The sequence below is a fragment of the Gorilla gorilla genome, chromosome 8 (genome assembly GCF_029281585.2).
Source record: "Gorilla gorilla gorilla isolate KB3781 chromosome 8, NHGRI_mGorGor1-v2.1_pri, whole genome shotgun sequence".
Classification (NCBI taxonomy): domain Eukaryota; kingdom Metazoa; phylum Chordata; class Mammalia; order Primates; family Hominidae; genus Gorilla; species Gorilla gorilla.
Window position 1 is genome coordinate 87824535 of NC_073232.2, and position 18828 is coordinate 87843362.

Here is an 18828-nt window from a genome sequence, read left to right on the forward strand (position 1 = left end):
TGACTTGGGATGGGTCTTTTCTTGTTTGGTGTGCTAGTCCCTTTCAATCTGGAGAAAGACACAGGGGGTTAAAATTCAAGTGTAAATCTAAAGAATGATGTGTCTTTCCCCTACTCAGTATTTTTTCATATAAATCTTGCTTTTATAATATTTTTAAGTGAAGAAATTCCTGTTTTACTTCCTTTCATTGTTAGCTGTCAATGCTGTCACAACAATATTAGCACCATCATGATAATTGATCATAATGACAGAAATTGGCTTGAGTAGAAAAAGACCATTGCCTTTCTCATCATCCAACATCAACTACAATTTTTGATAAATTGAAAATAAGAACCAGCACTGGAGGAGGTGGTGGGCTGTGTTATTCTTGTGGCCCCGAGCATATGTCATAGAAAGGAAACCACCCAGAACAAACATTGTAAGATTTTTGAGGCTATGGAAATAGACAAAACGAAAATATACAATGAAATTTTACATGCTGGTCAATTTGTTTCCTTATTCTACATCATCCCTTTCTCATTGAACACCTAGAATAAGGATACATAAGCAGTCATAAGGAACTAGGTTCCCTTTATGGCTATTACTGTGCCGCAGGTTCTTCAGAATCACAATAGAACCTATCTCTTAGTGTGTTTGAGAATATTAAGTGAGTTATAACACATAAAGCGCTGGGGCCAAATACTCTACATAGTAAGTGCTCAATAAATAATAGCTAGTTGTATCACTATTCATGATCCAATTAAACAGGCTAGTATTATCCTCATTTTACAGATGAGGAAACTGAGGTCAAAGAGGTTACATTACTTAGACAAGGTGACACAGCCAGCAAGTAAGGGGCAGGGCTGGAACCTGCTTTGCCTGGCTTTCAGTCCATGGTCTTTCTGTTCTGCCACACTGCCAGAGAAGGTGATATGGTTTGGCTGTGTCGTCACCCAAGTCTCATCTTGAATAGTAGCTCCCATTATTCCCATGTGTTGTGGGAGGGACCCAATGGGAATTAATAAAATCGTGGGTTTCCCCAATACTGTTCTCATGGTAGTGAATAAGTCTAACGAGATTTGATGGTTTTATAAGAGGTGTCCCTTTCACTTGGCTTTCATTGTCTCTTGCCTGCCACCATGTAAGATGTGCCTTTCGCCTTCCACCATGGTAGTGAGGCCTCCCCAGCTAGGTGGAACTGTGAGTCCACTAAACCTCTTTTTCTTTATAAATTACCCTGTCTCAGGTATGTCTTTATCAGCAGCATAAAAACAGACTAATAGAAAAGGCATTGCTGTCTTTCTTTCCATGTCTTTTTTTCCACCCATGGACACAACTCACTCTAGCACAATATAAATCACAATAGTGTGCAAGGTCAACGTCAGATCACAAACACTGGAGATCATGGACTTCCTTGAAGATACTCAAGTCATGCATAAAAATTACTCTGCCCTGAGTAAGTTAAATCCTCCTGTGTGAAGGCAGGAACTGGAACAATGCATTTTCCACATGTGATATTCCATGACATCATGGAAAGTCTAGGGTTGGTTCAAATTAAGGCTGCGGTGATGTTCAGTTAGTGGTGAAATAAGAGCTTTGCTAACTGATACATGCAGCATATGTTAAAATAAGCAAGACATGTTGTCCTGTCCAGAAGAGGTTAACAGATTTGCTGTCTGTATTATTTATGACACTTTCCCAAAAGGAAAGGTTTCATGTGTGATTGTGCAGGCAGAACATTTTCCCAGTCAGTCACACAAAGTTCAGTCATTTGCGGCACTCTTGAAATATCCCCACACTGTGCCAAAAGCTATGGGAGCTGAACACCTTCCAGATCCTCAGACCTCGCCTAGATGGAGCCAACTCCTTCCTCCACTGAGGAGTGTGGAATGTTCGGCAGAGCTGGGTACAACAGGTTTCACCTCTAATTTTGGAACTGGAAAGTGTTCCTTTTTGACAAATGTGGACACCCTTTTCGACAGGTCTATTGCACTAGACAATGTTGAACTAGGAATAATGACAGAAATTGGCTTGAGTAGAAAAAGACCATTGCCTTTCTCATCATCCAACATCAACTACAATTTTTGATAAATTGAAAATAAGAACCAGCACTGGAGGAGGTGGTGGGCTGTGTTATTCTTGTGGCCCCGAGCATATGTCATAGAAAGGAAACAACCCAGAACAAACATTGTAAGATTTTTGAGGCTATGGAAATAGACAAAACGAAAATATACAATGAAATTTTACATGCTGGTCAATTTGTTTCCTTATTCTACATCATCCCTTTCTCATTGAAAACCTAGAATAAGGATACATAAGCAGTCATAAGGAACTAGGTTCCATATATATATATGTGTGTGTGTGTGTGCACACGTGTGTGTTATATATATCTATAGTTATGCTTCCATATATATCTATATTTATATTTCCATATATATTACTTCCATATATAATATATATAAATATATATACTTCCACATATATTTAAATATACTTCCATATGTATTTTGTATATATGTATACACTTCCATATATATATATATATGGAAGTATAAATATAGATTAGATAGATAGATATTGAGATGGGTCTCATTCTGTAGCCCAGGCTGGAGTGCAGTGGTGTAATCATAGCTCACTGCAGTTTCAAACTCCTGGGCTCAAACAGTCCTCCTTGCCTCAGCCTCCCAAGTAACTGGTATTATAGGTGTGTGCCACCATGCCTGGCTAATTTTTTTCTAACTTTTTGTAGAGACAGGAGGTCATGCTTTGTTGCCCAGCCTGATCTTGAACTCCCAGTCTCCAGTGATACTCTCACCTCGGCCTCCCAAAACACTGAGATTAGAGGTGGGAGCCACTGTACCCAGCCAATAATCTCATTTTTAATATGACTTGTTACTATGTATGTTTGTTCATAAGAAAAGATACCCATTTCAAAGAATTTGCAAGCTGATAAATGTGGGCAGGTCTCAGCAAGGCAGCACTACTACAGTGGGAACTGTGAAAACAAGAAATAAATAAAGGGCCCCTGGAGTGCCCCATTTATGAGGACCTGCTGTAGTGGTGCTGAGGTTTTACCCTCCCAACTGCAAGAACATTTTGAACAAAATCCCCCTGGCTTGATTGATTTATTTCATTATAATATTGATTATAACACACCTCAGTGAATAATTCTGAAGCCATTTGGTGGCTGTAATCTTTACACATCATCTTTTCATGGGCCTGAAGATTTCTCTGTCCCACCTGCTTTCTGGCCTAGGGGAGGGACTATAAAGAGGGAAGGAGGTAGGAGACTTGGGGAAGGGGAGATGAATGCTCAAAGGTCCAGAATGGCCGGGCACGGTGGCTCACTCTTGTAAACCCAGCACTTTGGGAGGCTGAGGCAGGTGGATCACTTGAGGTCAGGAGTTTGAGACCAGCCTGGCCAACATGGTGAAACCCCATCTCTACCAAAAATACAAAAATTAGCCAGGCGTGGTGGCGCCTGCCTGTAATCCCAGCTACTTGGGAGGCTGAGGCAGGAGAATTGCTTGAACCCGGGAGGCAGAGGTTGCAGTGAGCTGAGATTGCGCCATTACACTCCAGCCTGGGCAACAGAGTGAGAGTCCATCTCAATAAAAGCAAAACAAAACAAAGTCCACAACAATCTTCCTAAGAAGGCCAGAGCCAGGGAGCAAAAAATGCCGTGATTATGTGTCCTTCTCACCTCCCTGGCCTGCTGCTCTCGGCATGAATAGAGAAGTAGCACTGGGCCTGAGGATTGGGACCACATCATGCACATCCTTTCGCACACAGAGATATGGGCGAGGTGTCCTGACACTTGGACCCACAGCTCAGCTGCTGGCTCTCTATGAGATTGAAGCAAGTCATGTGAATGTTCGGGCTTCCAAACGCTAGGGCAGCAACATCCACAGTGCCTTTCGCTTCTCACAGCCTCTGTCTCTGTTTTAGGATTCTTTTACAAAATCCTTTGGCCTGGAATTAATCTGGCCAATCCAAGAAATCATCTGGTTCTACAAAGATATACAGGCAAGAGTCTGAGAGCCAAGAGCCACCTATCATTGCTCTGAATCCCTTTTGTCAGTTCCAGGTGGTGTGTCCTCCCCCTGAGACGATCTGTCCCTCTCAGCCCGCTCCAGAGCAGCCCTGGCTTGGAGGACAGGGAAGATGGATGTTTTCACCTTGACCTCACACCTCCCTTCCCGGCATATCTTCTTTATTCCTATTCTTTCCAACCTTTACTCCTCTTCCTCTTCCCCATCCAAGGGGCAGTAGAATCAAAGGCAAATCAAGACAGATTCTCTGGCAAATCCTTTCCTACTGTGATTTATTAAATTACACAATTGTTTTCCAAGTCCCTGTGACCCAAAGTCAGGAAAACTGGCTGAGTCTCTCACAGGAAAATAAAATACTAAGAAAAATGCAATCCCAAAGGTAGGCAAGGGGGGATAAAAAAAACTTTCCATTTTCAATTCTAAATGTCAAATGGCCATTGTAGTTTTTATTGTAGGGCAAATAATTGTTATTTGTTGAAATTCTTCTGCAAATAACAGTATGTAAAGGCTTTTTAGGAGAAATTGTTTGGGGAATGTATTTAACTCACTGTACCCAAAATTTACACAAGACCAACTATTTTAAGTACAATGAAATGCCATTTTCATAATTTCATATAATATTTTTGTGATGGATAGCTACTTTAAATTTACATGCCAGCTATGTAAATGGCCGGAGTGATTTTTCATTATCCTAAGTGGTAAGTAGTTTGAAATATCAATGTAAGTGCAATGCGGGCATCCCATTCATACTTTATTAAACTAAAAGGTTGCTAATTAGTTATTATATTGAAAACAATACCCACTGGGGAAGAAAATTGATTTGCTGAGATAAAAAATTATTTTTTAGAGTTAGAATGTAAGTAAATTAGTGGTAAGAATACACAATTATAGTTGATCGAATTTGACTTCAGGAAATAACTGTACCCTTATTGCTGAGTGGAGTGGGACCTGCTGAGAACTCTTTGTAGGAGTTCCCTATAGATGGGCTGGCAATTGTTTAACTCCATTGGTATACACAAGACAATGGGCCAGGCCCGGTGGCTCACACCTGTAGTTTCAGCACTTTGGGAGGCCAAGGAGGGAGGATCGCTTGAGGCCAGGAGTTCAAAACCAGGCTGGACAACATAACGAGACGCCTATCTCTACAAAATAAATTTTAAAAAATTATTCCAGTGTAGTTGCATGGGCCTGCAGTCCCAGCTACTTCGGAGGCTGAGGCAGGAGGATGGCTTGAGCCCAGGAGATTGAAGCTGCCGTAACCTGTGATTGCACCACTGCACTCTAGCCTGTGTGACAAAGCAAGTCCCTGCCTCTGTTAAACAAACAAACAAGCAAAGATAATGATGCTGTATCACAGTGTAAGCCCTGAAACTCAAAGTTTATCTACTGACATCTAGACTCTGTATTTCTTTGGACTTTCAAAACAGAAGACTTTTCACTGAAGCTTTGATAGCAGAAAGAATGACATCAAAGTAGAAGTAGGCTAGCCATGAGCAGCCACACAACTTCTTAAAAATCATATTTGTGAGACGGCATGAAATTCTGTTGATTTTTCTGCTGTAAAAAGATTGACCTAGGTCTTTAAGTTAATTGCAGCAACCAGATGATGAGTTAAATAACATTTTTAAAGTAATTATATTTTTTCACACAGCTAATTTTTCCAAGGGATGCAGGATAGATTTACAAATTGTTTTGACCAGGTTTGTCAGTGATAAATTGAGCTTCTTTCAATGGAGGATCAAGCTGTACTCTTTGTTTCATATTGCTTACTTTTTATGAAACACATATTTCCAGTTAATTGTTATAGGTATGTTTTAGCTAATTTGGAAGTTGATAAGTTTTCTTTTTGAAAGAATAAAAGTATAAATTTGAATGTCAAATTAGTTTAGTTAATCTATAATTCATCCTTGATTATTTTACGATTCTATACAGCTTAAAAACTTAAAAAAGCATTACTTATTATGTAGGTACCATTTTTACAAATCATTCCATTTTCTGCACTTTTTACATTACCAACTTTAATTTTAGGCATATTATGGTATGTCAACACCAAACCAAGTAGGACCTGTTTTGTTCGATGCTATTTAAAAAATAAAAGTTCTATGGGATTCTAAGTTTTAAAATATTCCTCTCAGGGCTAACATTACACGTATATAGGATTTGTTCATTAATTTATTTGATATTCATCCCAATAAACAGCCACTGAAAGCTTATTCGTTATAAAACACTGAGCTAAGTCGTGATGAGGTTACAAAGATGAATAAAATATAGCCCTGCTCCATGGGGAGTGCACTCATTGAGCTAACTACTTTGCAGAGATTCAAAATACAATGGCTTAAATAAGATAATAGGTTGGTGCAAAAGTAATTGCGGTTTTTGCCCTTACTTTTAAATGGCAATTACTTTTGCACCGACCTAATAGATACATGTCTCTTCTCATTATAGCAATCCCTAGGGCCAGCAACTTGCCAATAAGAAAGTGACCTGGAAATTGGGTATATCATTTCTGCCCACATCTCATTGGAATGAGTTTTGTACCACAGCTTTCCTGGGAATGTAATCTCTAACTGGGTAGCCAGGTACCCAACTAGAATTTAGGGATTTCATTACCAAAAAGAAGAAGAACACAGCAATCAAAGAGATTGAATTATTAACAGATGTAGCAACATGGAAGAATCTCAAAAACATGATGCTAAGCAGAAGTCAGTCACAAGAGGTTGAAAGTCAGCCACTTTCAGTGGCTGTTTATTGGGATGAATAGCAAATAAATTAATGAACAAATTCCATATATGTGTAATGTTAGCTGTGAGAGAAATATTTTAAAACTTAGAATCCCATAGAACTTTTATTTTTTAAATAGCATCGAAGATAAGAGGTCCTACTTGGTTTGGTGTTGACATACCATAATATGCTTAAAATTAAAGCCCTTAGTAATGTAAAAAGTGCAGAAAATGGAATGATTTGTAAAAATGGTACCTATATAATAAGTATTGCTTTTTGAAGTTTTTAAAAACCTTAAAAAACCTTAATCCTGTGTGATTCCGTATGTATGAAACTCAAGGCAAGGCAAAACTCCAGTGTAGCAGGAACATGATTGCCTGAGACCTAGGTCTTGAGGAGCACGAGGAAGCTCTTTTTGGGGTGATGGAAATGTTGGAGATCTTGATTGTGGTTACGTGACCATACAATTATCAAAACTCATTGAACTTAACACTTACAGTGAGTTAGTTATTATCATTGTGGCTGCTGTTGTTATTATTGTCCTGAGTGGGGTTCACAGAATTTCAAGGGGGTTAAAAAAAATCACTGATTAAATTTGGAATTCTTGAACCCCCCCCAAAAAATCTAACATAGCTTTATTTTATTTAGAGTCCTTTTTATTTTTTTAAAACTTGGCAAGTATATGTTTCAATTAAGATAATTTACAATGACTGTTACACAAACAACTCCAAAGCTCAGTAGATTAACTGAGAAATAAACAGAATAAAAGATATATTTCTCACATCTGTCACAGCCTCTCTGGGTGGTGGGTTGGGTTGCTGTCCTTCCACAGCAGTTAGGGTTCTAGCTTCTTCCATCTAGGGGATCCACTGCCTTCTGGGACTTTAGAGTTGTCTGGGATCTTGGAATCATCTGCTAGATCTTCTGCAGCCAGTGAGGAGACGGGGGGAACAGAGGGTCTCATGAGATTTAGGGGTCAGGCCTAGAAGCAGCACACATACCTCTACCATATTTGAATGGCCTGAGTGGGTCGCATGACCACACCTAGAGGTGCACCTGGAAATGTAGTCTTCTTATGTGTCCAGGGTGAGAGGGAAATGGTTAGTGAATATATTGCCTTGTGGCTACATGTATCATTAAAAAGTTCAAATCCTGTCTTTGCAACATAATAGTTGATTGAATTTGGGAAAGTGTCTAGGCCTCAGGTTGGTTGGTTTGTTTTTATTTCTAAAATGATGGCATAAATGATACCTACCAAGCAGGGCTGTTATGCGAACGAAATGAGATTATTCATGTAGAGTGCATAATAGAGGGCCTAACACACAGCAGGCACATCGAATTTCCTGCCTGATTCTCCTTGCATGAGGAGCAGACTGATTTAATCACTGTGGTTTTATAATATACTTCAATATTTGATCGGGCTAGTCTTTTACCAGTTTTCTTTTTTGTTTGTTCATTTGTTTGTTTTAATGTACCTTATTTTTTCAGAGCAGTTTTAGGTTGAAAGAAAATTTGAGTGGTAGGCACAGAGATTTCCCATATCCCCCATCCCCATATATACCCAGCCTCTCCTACTGCCAACATCTCCCCAACATCTCCCACCAGAATGATGCATCTGTTACCTCTCTGAACCTACGTTGACACAACATTATCCAGTCTTCTTTTAATAAAATAAACACTTTTTGAGATGGCTTTTTCTTCCAGGTGAACTACTATGCAATTTTTTTCCCCTTCTGAAAGTGTGTCAGCCTGGCTTCTCCAGAAAGTAGAGGCCAAGATGAAAGGCTTAATGTTATTAGGAAGTGCAACCCCAGGAGACACCCAAGAGGGTCCCAGAGAATGAAGCAGGGAAAGTAGAGCCTATACAAGAAGGTGCTAGCTCACTGGCTGCTTCTCTGTGCACCTGATTGTTTCTTTCTACAGGGCTATCCTCTGAGAATTTGAACAGCGTCTCAAGCCAGTCAATCCACAAGGAAGAGGGGGCCCTCATAACTCATTGGTTTAAGTTTCACTCACTGGCCCTTATATCTCATTATATTTAAGTTTCACCCCATAGGGAGTTCACTCCACATACCTCAGGGTTGAACATGACTCAGAGCCTAGTGTTCCATGGTGTGTCATGCCCAGGTGTCAGACGGGGTCCTGGTCAGATCCCTGGCAGAGCCAGCGCAGGACAGTTGGCAGAGCAATGGAAGGGATGCCGAGAGAATGTAAATATGGAATAAGTTTTCCCATTCTAGAACTTAGCAATACCATTTGAAAAGGAAGTTCTTCCATTTACTCCTAAAGGCATGTTCCTTATGTTCTCTTGGATTTGCTTCCATTAGGATCAAATCAACAAAAAGCTGTGTTATAAAAGGGAGAAGGTGGGACCCCTTAAATTAATGAAGAAATGCCATCTCCTGATGTAACCACCAGTCCCTGTGAGGTAACCTAACTTAGTTAAAGAGAAAATGCAGACAGTATGATACTGTTTTGAAAGTCAGAGGGATTTGCTATTGCCTTTGGGGGAAAGACTTCACTCATTCCCTGGCATAGGAGCCTGGGGATTAGAGAATCAGTTAGCATTCTCCTGCCTCTCTCGAGCCACTTCTGATCATCATCAAGGCAACTTGTATTCTCCCCAGATGCTTATTAAGGTACCCTACAGCTTTGTACTTAGCAGTAAATTACTCTTGTTCAAAACGTGGCTTGAGAACCACGTGATAGCCAACTTAGCACTGAATCCTATAGAATGTTCAGTGTCGAAAAAGACATGTGATGGATCTCCCTCAAACTATACTCCCCTGCCTGCCACCAAGAACTCAAACTCTTCCTAGACCATAAATAAGATCCTGGGCACTGTAAATACCTCCAGTGAGCTATATGGAAGGAACTTGCCCCATCTTTTGACATGCTAGGAGTCTGAAAGTCAGTTACAGGTGATCGTTTTGCACTCAAGAGAATGGTCTCTATGAGCCTGGTTTTTCTGTCCTGTACAAAAAACTTTTAATGAGATCCAGGTGAAAAGTTTCTGGCCTACGATACTAAGGGGTCTAATATGTGCAACCAAAGATACCAGTTATTTGTCAGCATGATTATTCTGGGACACGCTGAGCTTTGGGTTGGTCCTTGTCCAACCACAGAATTGCTGCATGCCCTTTGGAGGTATTTTACTAGCTTCTCTATGTCTAGATGTACTAGTGTTATTATACAATATCAGATTTCCCCACAAAATGCCAATGCAATTGGCTATTCATTTGTGTGCACCAACATTATTATTTACTGTACTTAGTCCGTTTTGTAGTATTTAGTGACCTTCACCAGAAGTTCAGCATTCTTGGCAGGCATTTTTCCCTTGGCCACAGAGGAACCCTGTATTTCTCTGGCTCCGACTCCTTCCAAGAGATGGGAATGTAATAGCAGCAGCTGAGGATATGAAAATAACTGGGAACAAAATATACATCAAATTCAGAAAAGGACTGAAAAAAAAAAAAAACCAGCAGAAGCAGTTCTTTTTCGACACTGAACATTCTATAGGATTCAGTGCTAAGTTGGCTGTCACATTGCTATTTTAAACAGAGGGAAAAACATAGGTAGATCGACATGTGATTTTATATTTTAAACACAGATATAGAATTCTGACTCCAGATTTTACTCTTAGATCCATGTGGGTGATTAATCGTAAATTCTGAAAAACATGGTTACAAGAATAGAACAGACTTCTAATAGAGTTCCCTTTTTAACCAGACATAAATAAAACTTTAGAACTTCACAAAAAAATGAGTCTAGTGGGGTGGATGATGTTTCTGTTAATAATTTTAGAGTGTGATTTTTTTCAGGTTTAAAAAAAAAAAGCTTCACTGATTGTAAGGCTGAAGTTCATTGAGATACACAATGTCTTTCAGTGAGCATTCCAAAAAACCGAATGTCTCCTTCTGGCATGAATTGTTCTTTCTGCAGCATTCCAAGCTGACACAGCCACATTTCTTCTGTTATATGTTCTATTACCCATGAGACTGCAGGAGAGTCCCACCTAAAAGCATTAATGTTGCTACATTACCATAAAAGTCTGCCCTGCGAGTATTACTTAAAAAACAAACAAATGGGCCGCATTAGAACAGATTGATAGCAGCCTCCCCTCTTGGATTGAAGAAAACATCCACTTAACACTCTGGTTGCTGGAGGTTCATTCCTGCAAAGAGGATATCAACTTCCAAGTTAAAGCCTTTCTACAGTGTACAGAGACATCCATTGCCGTTTTTGCTTTTTTTGTTTTTATTTTTTCCCTAAGGTATTTAAAATATGTGCAATATCTTAAATCTAAAGCTATCTTTCAGATTAAGGAGGAGAAATATTTAAACATTTATGCATTCAGTTCATGATTCAGAGATTTATTTATAAAACTGTTGATTTTGGGACACCCAACTCTTGCATTTAAACTGCCGAAGTGAGTCATGTTGTGGGAGGTAATTACTACCAGAAAGTACAACTAACTTGTAAGCTTCTCTTTAAAATGTCCACTCACAATCTACAATTACTGCAAATAACAGGCTTACCAGGACTTTTGCTCTGTTTTATGGCTGTGTATATTTATTATGAGTGCATTAGGCAATACCCAAACATACTTTTCTCGCATAGGGGTTCTTATAGGAGAAATGAGTCCCTTTATTAGTATCAGTGTAGATTTCTGAGGATGTAGGATTGAAAAGATATAAACTCAAAGTATCCCTTCCATTACAGGAAACAGCCTGGAGAACAGCTGGTTCAAGAGTAATAATAGATTCCAATTGTCAGAAAATGTATACCTATGATTTGTGCATCGTTAAAGAGCATATCCAACCCACTGAAATTCTAGCAGGCACTTCCCCCTTTAACACCTCCATGCCTCTCTGAGGCTGACTTTGTGTCCTCCTGGGAGGCTGTCTGAGTCTTCATTCTGTGATTGATGAAGTCCACACCTAACTGACTAGAAGCTGAGTGGGCAGCTACCTGTGGGCCATAATGTCAGAGTCTCTGAGAACATCCTGCAGTTCATGGCTCTTTCTGCACTGATCAATGCCTACAATTTCACAGATACGATGTCCAGAGGTGGCTTACACCTGTAATCCAGCACTTTGGCAGGCTGAAGCAGGAGGATCACTTGAGGCTAGGAGTTCAACACCAGCCTGGGCAACACCATAGGGAGACCTGTCTCTACAAAAAAAAAAAAAAAAATAGGAACAAAGATATCTAGAGAGCTGGTGTTGTAGAAAGGAGAAGGAGTAGTAGGAGGGAATTTGGTGTTTGAGTCGAAGTAAATAAGAGACTGCTGCAGCAGGGGTTGGGGAAATCACCCGAAAAGAAAGGCTGGAATTTCCAAAGACAAACTCTGGCTGCCTGATGTTTTTGCCCTGCCATATCCTTAACCTACCTTTGACTAAACCTTGCTCAAAGCAACTCCGCTGGGATACCAAGGCCACCCAGTCTTCCCTAAAGCTCCCTTGACTCCTGCAACAAACACATACTCTTCTTCGGTGGGCTTGAGACTTAACCAACTAAATAACCATGCCTCTTTACACTGCCTATGATCCAACAGCCTTATTGGACCTGTCCACGTTCATTCATTTGTGCTGTTTCACTCATAATTTATTCAATACTATTGACCGAGTGCCCTCTATGTGTCAATTGTTGTGCCAGGCCAGGCATGGTGGTTCACGCCTGTAATCCCAGCACTTTGGGAGGCCAAGGCAGATCACCTGAGGCCAAGAGTTCAAGACTAGCCTGGCCAACATGGCAAAATCCCATCTCTACTAAAAATACTAAAAAAAAAAAAAAAAATTAGCTGGGTATGGTGGTGGGTTCCTTTAATCCCAGCTACTCGGGAGGCTGAGGCAGGAGAATCGCTTGAACCTGGGAGGCGGAGGTTGCAGTGAGCCGAGATCGCGCCATTGCACTCCAGCCTAGGCAACAAGAGTGAAACTCCATCTCAAAAAAAAAAAAAAAAAATTGTTGTGTCAGGTGCCGGAACATAACCCAATCCCTGTCTTTGAGGAGCATATTGACTGGCTGGAAAGACAGACCTCAAGAGTGGCATTTCCGAACTGCATGACGAACGTTACATAGGAGTGAGTGGTTTTAGGGAGACACATCAGAAAGGCACCATACCTGAGCCTGGGGAACAGAAAGCACTTCCCACGAGTCCCATGTTTCAGCGAAGACCTGAAAGAAAAGAGAGGATAGGCAGGGGACTAAAGGGGAAAACGAAGGTAAAGAGACCAGGTATAATATTCTGTGCAGGAGGAAGGAAGAAGCCAAAGCCTGTGAAAAACGTGAATGTGCAGTTCAGGGACATGTGATTAGTCCAAAATGGGTGGAGCTGACTTTAGATCAATAATAGAGTGATGATAGAGGAGGCTGGACAGGGAGACCAGAATGTGAAGGACCTTGTGTGCCACACTAAGGAGTCTGAATGTCAATGGGACCTATTGAAGGACACATCCTATGTGCTTCATTTTCCTTCCAGGTACTACTGAGGCCTGACCCTGCTAAGCCTCCCAGATCAGATGAGACTCGCTGCGTTCAGGGTGGTATGGCTGCAGACCCCATGTAGGGTGTTTATTGGAGCAGCCATCCATCAGATTCTTTATATGCTTGCATCTAAGCTTGCGGGCTTAATCTTGAACAAGTTTGTACACCCCCAAAATTTGGCCAGCTTTCCTCTCCTAACTTTCCTCAGTTGACCTCAGTCATGGCCAGAACTACACACTCTTTGAGTCTTCTGAATTGTGGCATTGCCTAATTTGTTCCACCTCTCTCAGCCACACAACTCCACACTCCTCAACTTTATGATCCATCTGGACCCACAGTTTACCTGTAACCCTTCTAGTTCACATATTTCATGGAAGTCTCTCTCTTGCTCAATTTTAACTCAAATTCAGGTCTGGAACATATAAAAATGTTACCATTCACTCAACAAATATTTAAGGAATTAGTACTACATGTTAGGAAGTGTTCCAGGCAATACAGTAATGACCAAAAAAGATTAAGTTTCTACCCTCATGGAGTTGACATTTTAGAGGAAGAAAATAGACAAACAATATATCAGGTGGCAATATATTGTTTTTTAATAATCATTGGTATTTAAAAATTGGTATGAAATAATTATGGTTATAAAGAAAACTTAAGTTAGGACTGCTGGAGGGTGTTATTTTATATAAGATTTATATATATATATATGTACACACAAATATATATACGTATACCCATAGACAAACACAAATAGAATTAATACATGCTTCTATAAATATGTACCAACAAATTTTTAATGACTTCAGGTTTCAACAATTAAAAATGTCATATAACTAGTTTGAAGTTAGAGATAAGTGATGTTATTGTCACTTATAAATTTCAGGTCTCAAGAATCTTTCTGATTTTTTATTTATCAAATTCAATGTGTAATTATATTTTTAGCCTTGTAGTGTAATATAGTACACAGGATTTTGCAGTAGTCTTATAGTCTTTCCTTGGTTTGAAATACAAATGTGACACATTGTATTTCTGAATTAGCATTTTTCATTAGGAAAATATAAACATTTCTTTACATTTTCTTTTAATTTTCCATTTAGAATGATGGCAAAACATTATTGGTACAACCTTGTGGGCAAGAGTAGGGATTTTGATAGAGTGATGTAAGTTCTATAATATGTGCCTAATAGGAGTGACAGCAAAGGGGGATGGAGGAGCAATATATGATAAAATAAGAGCTGAGAATTTCCAGAATTTTAAGATGGCAGGAGTACTCTGATTAAAAGCACACTAGTAGCAAGCAGGATAAATAAAAATAAATGTACAACATAGTAAAATTGAAGAACATCAACAAAGAAGAGGCAAATATTAAAAGCTATCAGAAATAAAGAACAGATTCCATGCAAAGGAACACTCAATAGATGGACAGTGGACTTAAGATGTAAGAAGACAGTGATTATCTTCCTGGGCTGAGAGAAATTAACTTTCAATTGAGAATTTTATACCAAGCAAAACTATTAAAATGCATAAAATTAGGACATTTTTATAATCACAAAGACTTAGACAAGTAACCAATCATAAACTATCATTACAGGATATTCTTTTAAAAATGAATGTAAAGAGCTTTTGCATGGCAAAAGGAACAGTCAGCAGAGTAAACATACAACCCACAGAGTGGGGGAAAATCTTCACAATCTATACATCCAACAAAGAACTAACACCCAGAATCTACAAGGAACTCAAACAAATTAGTAAGAGAATAACAATCCCATCAAAAAGTGGGTAAGGACATTAATAGACAGTTCTCAAAAGAAGATGTACAAATGGCCAACAAACATATGAAGAAATGTTCAACATCACTGATGATCAGGGAAATGCAAATCAAAACCACAATGCAATAACACCTTACTCCGGCAAGAAAGGCTATAATAATAATAAAAAAATAGATGTTGGCGAGGATGCAGTGAAAAGGTAACACTTCTGCATTGCTGGTGGGAATGTAACTAGTACAAACATTATGGAAAACAGTGTGGAGATTCCCTAAGAACTAAAAGTAGAACCGCCATTTGATCCAGCAGGAAAAAATATGCCTGGAAACTTGAATAACACAGGTTAAAGAGGGAAATCACAGTAGAAATTACATTTAGCATTAAACAGTAATGAATGTACTACATAGCAAATGGCTAAAGTTATGGTAGTCAGAGGTGAATTTATAACACAAAATGACATCTTTAAGAAATAAGATATATTGGCCGGGGGCAGTGGATCACGCCTGTAGTCTCAGCACTTCGGGAGGCTGAGGCGGGCACATCACGAGGTCAAGGAGTTCGAGACCATCCTGGCCATCATGGTGAAACCTCATCTCTACTAAAAACACAATTAGCCAGGCACGGTGGCACGCGCTTGTAATCCCAGCTACTCCGGAGGCTGAGGCAGGAGACTCGCCTGAACCCGGGAGTGTGGAGATTGCAGTGAGCCCAGATCGCACCACTGCATTCCAGCCTGGGCGACAGAGCAAGACTCCGTCTCGGTGGGAGGGAAGGAAAGAAGACATGTTAAAATAAATTAGCGATTGGATTAAAAAGTTAGGAAAAGAAAAGCAAAATAAACACAAGAAATGTAGAAGAAAAGAAATAATAAAGAATAGAAATTAATTAAACAAAGGAGCAATAGAGAGGATAAATAAAACCAAAAGCTTTTTATTTGAAAAAAACAAGAGAACAATCAAGAAAAAATACAAAAGGCACAAATGTATAATACTAGCATCTAAATAGGGGACTTTCCTATAGATATATGTGTTTTTTAAAAATACATTTTATTGTGTATATTTGAGATTTGCGACAGGATATTATAGGAAACATATAGTCAAGTGGTTACTATAGTGAAGCAGATTAACATACTTGTCATCTTACATAGCTACTAAAATCTACTTAACAAAAATTCCTAATACAGTACAATTTTATTAACTCTAGTGCTCATGTTGCACATTAAATCTCTAGACTTGTCCATCCTACATATTTGCTATTTTATATCCTTTGACCTACATCTCTCACTTCCTCTCCCCACCCCACCATGGGAACCACTGTTTTTCCAGATAGAGATTTTTTTTAAACCACAAAATACTACTAGTAACAAATTTAAAATTTTAGATGAAATAATTTCTTTAAAAATAAATTACAAAAATTAATTGAATGAAAAATTTGACAATATGAATAGTCTAATCGCTGTTAAAGAAGTGAAGTCAGCAACCAAAACTCTTCCCCACCAAAAAGCCACCGGGTACTGATGATTTTACAGCTAGGTGTTAGATCTTGGAGGTATGGATAGTCTCTAACTTACGTACATTATTTCAGGGAGCTGGAAAGGAGGAAAAGCCACAGAGCTCATTTTCAAACCTAGTGTAATCTTGAGATCAGAAAAAAATTTAAGAGAAGAAAACTGTAGATTCATTTCATTTATCAGCAGAGAGATGAAACATTCTAATTCAAATGGTAGCAAACCAAAATCAGCAGTGTTTATGTTCCAGTTGGGTTCATATCAGGAATGGAAGGGTGGTTTCAAGAAGAGATTCCAAAATCTTTTGATATGGTATACCATATTTAGACGTTAAGAAAAGCCTTATGATTATCTCAGTAACTCCAGAAAAAGCATTTGATGAAAAATTAATATTCATCATAATTAAAAAAAATTAAACTAGGAATAGAAGTGAATTTTATTTACCTAATATTCAAAATCTACATAATCCTGCATATTGATGAGACTTTAGAAGCATTACCATTAAAGTCAGGGACAAGATAAAGATATTTTATGTCACCACTTCTATTCAGTAATGTACTAAAGGTTATAGTCGATCCAGTAAGACAAATAAAAACATAAGGGTATAGAATTGGAAAGAAATATGAAGCATATTTCTTTCATACAATCTAAGAGGTATTATTTCTAATGATTAACCAATATACGATTCTAAAAGTAGAGAGTTGATCTAGATTTTTGGATACAAAGCATAGCATAATCAATAACACTCTAGTAACCAGAAAAGCAACACAAAAACATACTTTTCACAACGACAACAAAGACTATAATTTACCTAAGAAGCAATATAATAAAGATGTACAAGATAATGAAAAAATATTTAGCATTATTGAAGTAAAGGAAGTCCTAAATAAATGGAGAAGTCCCGAGTAAAAACCATGTTTTTGGATAGGAAGATTCACTATAATAAAGATGGCAGTTCTCTCCAAATTTATTTATAAATCCAATGCAATTCCATCAGAGTTTTATATTTAACTTGACAAGTGTCCCTAATATTTAAATGGTAGAGAAAAGGACAACAATAGCCAAAAAAAAAAAAAATTGAAGACGAACAAGGTGAGAAAGAGATGAATAATTTTTGTAAAATTATAGTGATTACTACAATGTGATTCTGGCACAGAGACAGACAAGATGACAAGTGGAATAGAATACAGAGCTCAGTCCCATGCATACAGGGAAATGTAATATGTCAGGAGCTGCATTACAGATCAGTGGGGTAATAAAATGGTGGTGGAGCAATTAATTGTCCATATGGAAAAAGATAAAATTTAATTCTTACCTCATTCCCCAGACCGAATTAAAAACTAAATGTGTAGAGCAGCATTTTAAAAATTTAGATAGTAGCATACAAGAATATCTTTAAGACCTGAGGGTGGAAAGAGAGTTCTTGAACAATATACTAAGCAATTAAGAAAAAAAACTGATAAATTTAGCTCCATTAAAATATAAAACTTCTTTATAAAAAAGATACTATAAATAATGTTAAGATAAAACATAGACCAAAAGGAGGTATTTACAATGCATATGGCTGACAAAGGATTAGTTGCCAGCATGTATAATGATTGCCTGCAAATTAAAAAGAGAGAGAGAGAGAGAAATCGCTCAATAAAAAATAGACAGTTACATAAGATAGCAGTCTATAGAAGAGGATTACCTAATGACCAGTGAACTTATAAAACATTGTTAAACTTTTTCTAGTAAACAGAGAAATGCAAAATAAAAGTAAGTTGCCACTTCACATCATAAGATGAAAAAAATTACGTAAAGCCTGATGATACCAAATGGTGGCTTGGATGTGAAGCAAGGTGAACTCTCAAATATTTCTGTTGGGAATGTTAATTTGCACAAAGTATTTGGAGAATAATTTGACAATATCTACTAGAGATGAAACTCCGTATACCCTGTGACCAGCTTTCCAGCCCTAAACAAAGATCCTTCACAGAGGAACATTTGAAGATTGCTGTGCAAGGACACTTTTATGTGAATGTTCATTGTAGCAGTGCTAGAAATGGCAAAAATCAGGAAACCACTTAAATGTCCATCAGTAGGAGAATAGATAAACAAATTTTGATACAAGCAAGTAAAAAACCCCAAAAAACAAATACCATTTAAATGAATGAACTGGAGCCACATGTATCAACATGGATTAATTTCATAAATATAGAAGGAAAAATTTCATAAAACATAATATAGAAAATCATAATATGTAAAATATGTCATTTATTTATATAAAGTTTATAATCCATCAAAACAATGCTATACATTATTATGGAGATTT

The 18828-nt window shown here is 38.2% G+C and overlaps 1 long non-coding RNA gene across 1 annotated transcript in view; it reads right to left on the reverse strand.

The window, feature by feature from the left end:
- Nucleotides 1-11369: 11369 nt before the first annotated feature.
- LOC109028511 (uncharacterized) overlaps nt 11370-18828 on the reverse strand; it is a 73786-nt gene continuing 66327 nt past the window's right edge. The window contains exons 2-3 of the long non-coding RNA XR_002007521.1: nt 12879-12932; nt 11370-11927 (exon numbers count right to left, since the gene is read on the reverse strand). This is a non-coding gene — a long non-coding RNA (uncharacterized lncRNA). The remainder of the gene's footprint in view (nt 11928-12878; nt 12933-18828) is intronic.